The sequence below is a fragment of the Pituophis catenifer genome, unplaced genomic scaffold (genome assembly GCF_029215685.1).
Source record: "Pituophis catenifer annectens isolate HBS135680 unplaced genomic scaffold, rPitCat1.0.hap2 SCAF_18, whole genome shotgun sequence".
Lineage (NCBI taxonomy): Eukaryota > Metazoa > Chordata > Lepidosauria > Squamata > Colubridae > Pituophis > Pituophis catenifer.
Window position 1 is genome coordinate 879,276 of NW_027256898.1, and position 6,969 is coordinate 886,244.

Sequence of the window (6,969 nt, forward strand, 5' to 3'; positions counted from 1 at the left end):
AAGAGGCATCTTCTGGCAGAGGTCCATCCACTGATCGCGCAGCCCTCGAGAACTCAGCTCCAACCTCTCGTGTTTTCCACTACTTAGAAAGCACCCCCCCAACCATAAGCTGGGAGGAACCTCAGAGGCCATTTAGTCCATCCCCATGCTCAGTGCAGAGCCTGCTTCAGGATTTGAAGCGGTTGTGTCCCAATTTGTGGCGTTTGCGAGTTTGATCCCCACCCCCAACCCCTCGCTTCACCCAGCTCTCTCTAATCCGACACTCGACACTCAAGACCTTTGTAACTGCACCCCTGAGGCCTTTCGTTGCAGGTCGTCCTCGACTTATGACAGCGATGGAGCCCAAAATTTCAGAGCGAGACCATTGTTAAGCGAGTTTTGCTCCATTTTACGAACTTCCTTGCCACAGTTGTTACGGGAATCACTGCAGTTAAATTAGTAACTGGTCGTTAAGCGAATCTGGCTTGCCCCCTTGACTCCGCCTGTCAGGAAGTTGCAAAAGAGGATCACGTGACCCCGGGAATACTGCAACCATCATAAATACGAGTCGGTTGCCCAGCGGCCGAATTTTGATCACGCGACTGTGAAGATTCTACGACGATTGTTCAGTGTGAAAAATGGTTGTAGGTCACTGTTTTCAAGATCCATTTAACAATTGCAGTGTTTCACTTAAGAACTGCGGCAAGAAAGGTCGTAAAATGGGGACAAAACCCACTTAAGAAATGTTTCACATAGCAACAGAAATCTTGGGCTCAATTGTGGTCGTAAGTCGAGGACTGCCTATAAATGAAGTAATATAAAATATGCAGTGGTGGGATTCAGCCGGTTCGCACCTATTCGGGAGAACCGGTTGTTAACTTTCTAAGCAGTTCAGAGAACCAGTTGTTGGAAGAAATCTTATTTTGTGTTTCCCCACTTTACAGGGCTAATCCTGTAAGGAAGGCAGGACGGAAACATTCTGCTGGTGTTTCTAGCCTAATCTTTACTGCCCTGCCTACAGAAACTGCCTCTACGGCTAACCCTTATTACATTGTAACAGCTCAGGCGAAGCGCCCATCGACTTGAGTGACATTGAGTTGCCCACGCCCACATGGTCACATGACCACCAAGCCATGTTACCCAGCTGGTCATTAGGGCAGAGAACCGGTTGTTAAATTATTTGAATCCCACCACTGAAAATATGGCAGGATCAAGATATATTTTTGGCCACATTTTAATACAAAATAAAATATAGCATAGCATAGCATAGCATAGCGGAATGGAATGGAACAGAACGGAGAACAGGACAACATAGCATAGCATAGCATAGCATAGCATAGCATAGCATAGCATAGCATAGCATAGCATAGCATAGCATAGCATAACATAACATAACATAACATAACATAACATAACATAACATAACATAACACAACACAATACAACACAACACAACACATTACACGCAGGGCCAAAACACTTTGCTCAAATTTCTATGGAGATTCTCAGTCATCCAGGTCATCATAAGCACCTTTTGCCAAAATTCCTCCATATTTCCCCCCCCTTTCAAAATTCAGTTTTTCCCAGCCAATCCAGATCAGACAGCACCCCCAACCCCCGATTTTGGAACTTAAAAGACTCCCCCCCAAACGGAGAACATTCATCCTCCACCCCCTGGCACTCTTGTAAAATCTGAAACAAAATCTGAATTCTTGGTTGATCCTCCAATTTTGATTTTTTTTTTGCTTTTGGTTTTTCCCAGCCGGCTGCTTCCTTCTTCGGAAGGAGATTTTTCAAAGCAGCCTGGGCAGAATTCCCAAAACCCATTCTAACAGAAAGAGGGAGGGGGTGTCTGCTCTCTTTAGTTGCCAATAAAATCTGAATTCCTCTCCCCCCCACACACACACCGGGCTTTAACCCTGTGGAGCAAAGGGTGGAGTGGAGGGCACCCCTGGCTCTCCAACCTGCCCAGACAGCCTCCGGTGGGTGACGCTGCCTTCCTTCCTGCCAGCCAGCCAGCCTTGAAAGACCCATCTAACCCCCACTCCTCATTTCAAACCCAGAAAAAAAAATTGGGGGGGAGGGGGTTGAGAGACAGATTGAGGTGTCCAGAAGGAGACCCCCCTTTCCCAGCACCCCAAAAACTCGCGTTTCCCCCGACGCCCGCGATAGGTGCAAGGGAGCCCCCTCTCCACGACCCCCTCCCCTTGCCCGGCTTCTTCCTCCGCTGGGGTGGAGGAGACCCCTGTCTCCCCAACCTGTCCAGACAGCCTCTGGTGACGCTGCCTTCCTTCCTTCCTGCCAGCCATCTAAACCCCCCTCCCCATTTCAAAACCCCATCCATGCACGGGAAAATCCAGGTTTATTTGAGGGTGGGTGGGAGAACAGAGACCCCCGTCTCAGGAAACCCCCCCCCCCAAAAAAAACCTCCCCGGTCTGCTTCCTTGCGAGCTCTGAATCGCTTCTCTCCAGCTAACCCGCGTTCCCCCGACGCGCCTGATCTTGGAAGACCCCCCGCTCCTCCTCTCCACGACCCCCTCTAGGCCCTCCGCCACCCTTTCTTTCCCCCCCTCCCCACCCTTCCCGGCTTTCAGCGCCGGCGAGCCTATAGCAGGCCGCGGGCAGGCGAACAAAGGCCCGGAGGGGAAGCGGAAAGCAAGCAGCCCCCAGACTCACCTGGCCCGGCAAAGAAGCGGTGGCGCTTGGCCAGGGGCGCGCGCGGGCGCAGCGCTCTGGATGGGGCTGCGGCTTGACTCAGCGGCGGCAATTGGGAATGGGGGGGGGGGGTAGGGGAGGAGGCAGGCAGGCAGGCAGGCAGGGCAGCCGATAGCTGAGCCAAACGGATCTCCGCCTGCTTTGCCTGCCCGAGCTTGCAGCCGTCTCTGGCCGGGTGCCTTAATCGCACCCGGCCCTTGCTGCGTTTTTACGCGCCGGCTTGCTGGCTCCTGCCGCTGTCTCCGGTGCTCCCCCAGCGGCCGGCTTGGGAAGCCCCCCTCCCCCTGGCTGGCATGCAAAGGATGAGTGGGGGGGAGGCTGGAAGCTTGGCTCCGGGGCTTAGCAGGGATTTTAGCTGGTGGAGGGAGAAAGGGGGGGAAGAAGCTTCCGGAGGCAGCTGGAGAGGCTAGCTGGCCGTGGGGAGGCGCTGCGCAATCGTGCCAGCTGTAGCTGGGGGCGGTGGGGTGGGTGGGAAACCGTCTGGACTGTGCCCTTGCAAAGCCAAGGCTGGGGTGGGGTGGGGGGGACTCAGAGCTGGAGAAAGCCAACCCCCCCCAAGGGTATTTTATGTCTCCCCCGCCCCCGCTTCCCCAGCAAGCGCGTATCGGCTTTTGCATTCACACAAAACAAACGCTGCCCAACATACCCAACGAGACAGACTTGGGCAGCGAGTGGAAAACTGGGGGAGGGGAGGAGGATGGGACCACCACAAGGTGGGGAATGGCAAGACACCCCCTCCCCCGGATCAGGTTTGGGGGAGGTGCGGGGAGGGGGGATGGAGAAATGGAGAAATGAGACACAGAGAGAAAATTTATTATACTCTTCTAAAGGTGGTTTTGAAAAGAGATTTTAATGGGCTGTTTTAGTTTTTAGGGTTTTGCTTAGATTTTTTTAAAAACGTATTCTTTAGATTTTTTTCTTAAAAATGTTTTTTAAAGGTTTCTTTTAAAAGGCAGGTTTTAGATTTATTTTGAGAAGTTAGTTTTTTCAGGTTTCTTTAAAAGATACAGATTAAAAAGTGTTTTTTTAATTATTAAAAATTATTAAAAAGATTTAAAAGTATTTAAAAGGCACTGGAGTCGGGAACGACTAGCACATACGTGCAAGGGGAACCTTTACCTTTAAAAGGTACAGGTGGTCCTCGACTTCACTTAGTGACCGTTCAAAGTTACGACGGCGCTGGCAAAAGGGACTTAGGCCTGTTTTTCACACTTAATGACCGTCGCAGCATTCCCCACCGTCACGTCATCAAAATTTGGGGGGGGCTTCACAACTGACTTAGGTTTATGACAGCTGCAGAAACCAGGAGACAGGGAATTAATAGTTCTAGCCTCAGGCACGAAAGGATCCCCGTGGTCACGGGATCCAAATTTGGAGGCTTGGCAACTGGTTTCGTAGTTATGATGGTCACTGTGTGTGTGTGTGTGTCCCAAGGTCACGTGATACCCTTGTGCGACCTTCTGACTTAGCAAAGTCAACGGGGAAAGAAAGATTCACTTAACGACTGTGGCGAGAAAGGTCGCAAAGTGGGGCAAAACCCGTTCAACAAGTGTCTCGCTTAACAACAGAAATGTTGGGCTCAATTGTGGTCGTAAGTCGAGGACTTGCTTGTATTTTAAGAAGCCCAGCCCTGTGAATCCGGGGAACAGCTGGGATGAGTAAACCTGGCCAGTTGAACCGATAAAAAGCTCAGAACAGTGACTCATGCAGAGAGTCAACAGACACTCCCGTCCTGAAAAGCCTGTAGGAGCACGCTCAGTCTACACCTAGCCTCCTTTGTTGTTCTCCGTTGCCACGGCAACGTTCAAAGGGGTGGGGTGGGGCTGTAAAGCTCCATTTCGGAAACAGCTGTCAAGGGTTCAGAGGCCAGCTTGAGATTTTCCCACAATCCTTTGCGCCTGGAGATGCCAAGAGAGCTCTGAGCGCACAGTGCCACCTGTGGGTGCCAGGAGGGAAATGCAGCTCTGTGTCATCAAGGAGAGCTCGGTGGCGGAATGATGCCATGAAGTTGTCATGCGGTAATGATGTGACAGACAGGCCTTGGGAGAGAGGAGAAGAGACGCCGCCGACGGGACAGTCTGATAAGAGTCAGCGGAGCCCAGGGCTGGATAATAGAAGGGGCGAGAAATTCAGAGGGGACCCTCCCTAGTTTCTCAGGCTGTAAAGGAGACGGCGGGAGAATTGTAATTTCAGACTTGCAAGGTTCTTGTAATAGTATGTGGGAGATAGAGGAAAAGAGACACAGCCACGGGGAACAGGCAGAAAAGAGACAGCGTAACTCACAGCTGAATAACGGGCAAAGAAAGTAGCTCAGAAGGGACCCTCCCTAGTTTATCAGGCTGTAAAGGAGACGGCGGGAGAATTGTATTTTCACACTTGCAAGGTTCTTGTAGTAAGTGGGAAAGACCTTGGGACACCAGGGAAAAAGACACAACCAAGGGAACAGGCAGCTGAGCCCGCAGCTGAATAATGGATGGAGAGAGAGACTCATAAGGGACCCTCCCTAGTTTCCCAGGCTGTAAAAGAGACTGTGGGAGAATTATACTTTCAGACTTGCAAGAATTCTTTTAGAGGTAGGTGAGAAGGACCTTGGGGGATGAGAAAAAGAGACACAGCCAAGGGAATGGTCAGATAAGAGACTCCATATTCTGCCCCTGGATATCGAAAGGGGTAAGAAGCTCAGAAGGGACCCTCCCTAGTTTCTCAGGCTGTAAAAAAGAGAGGGGAAGGATTGTATTTGCAAAGCTCTTCTTGTGGTCCATGGGAAAGACCTTTTGAGATAGGGAAAAGAGACACATAGCCACCTTATTAACAGCTGCAGCGATTCACTTAACAACCGTAGCCAGCAAGGTCATAAAATGGAGCGAGGCTCCCTTAACAACTTTTTTGTTTAGCAGCAGAAACGTTTGGGCTCCATTGTGGTCACAAGTTGAGGATGGCCCGTCGCTAAACAAATGGTCATAAGCCGAGGAGTACCTTGTCTTCAACTGAAGGCTCCTAAGGGGAGAATCCTTGAGCAGGCAACCCACAAAGCACCACTGGGTTAGGCAGATCGGAAGGAAATATAAATAATCGAATTAATAAAACAATTAGCAAATAATTCGTAATTCACAAATAAATGCCGATCAGTAAAAGAGGAGAGAAAGGGGAAATTATGAGCCAAAGCGATGTTTTAAAGCAAGGGGGGAAAAAACAGAAGTGAGGTCAGGAAAGGACTTAAAGCGTCACCCCCCAAAATTTAAGAAAAGCCACCCCCCCAAAACTTCCAACACAGCTGAGTCTTCATCCAGGGAGAATAAAATGCAGTTTTATTACGGGAAGAGGCGGTCCGATTAAAGCAGGGGAACAGACAGTCTTCCCCGCGGCTAATTTGCAGGCAGACACACAAATTACGATCTGGCGGCAGAATCCGCCAGGAAAATTGTGGGTATCAGCGCTGCGCCTGGGTCTGGCCGAGGGAAGGGCTGGCGTGCAGCCAATTCACACATTACGAGAGGGTTGACCCGGGTCGGACGTCTGCATTTTGGCAGGAGTCCGCAGACGAGCCCGGGGAATTGCCGCTTTTGCGGAATGCTTAACACGCCGCCACGTCCCTTAGGAGAGCAAGATGGGCCCTAGCTGGGGAGGATGGGCAGGAGGAGGGGGTGTCGAGAAAAAAAATCACCCCAAGGAATGGAGCAGGGAGAATGATTCGCTTAAGAACGGCGGAGGGAAAAGCTCACTTAACAAAGGCTTCACTTAGCAGCGTAACTTTTGGGCTCGGTCGTAACCTGAAGGCCACCTGTTATTCCTTGTTGGCAAGCGGAGTTCTTCCATGCTGCAAATTGGAAATATCCCATGTTTCTAAATTTGGGGGAGAGGGGTTAGAAGTGACATGATAGCATCTTCCAGTATTTGAGGGGCTCCCCAGAAAGAAGAGGGGCGGGGGTCTACCTATTCTCCAAAGCACCTGATGGCAGGACGAGAAGCAACGCAAGCACTCAGTTTTAGAATGATGATGAACCTATCTGGCCAGGATAGATCCCAAAGCCCATGGGGCACTGCTGGTGGACAGGGGAATTACCTTGACGGCCCCCTGGTTCTCCGTACAGCTGGGATTTTGGCACTGGGGGAGGGTCTCCTCCACTCCGGCTTCTTCTTCATCTGGAATTGAAAAGAGAAGAGGGAGAGACGGTTTAATCGGTCTGGAGACAGTTGGTCTCCGTAGACACAGGGAGTCCTCAACTTAAGGGCCACAACTGGGCCCCAAATTTCTGTTGCTCAGCGAGACCGTTA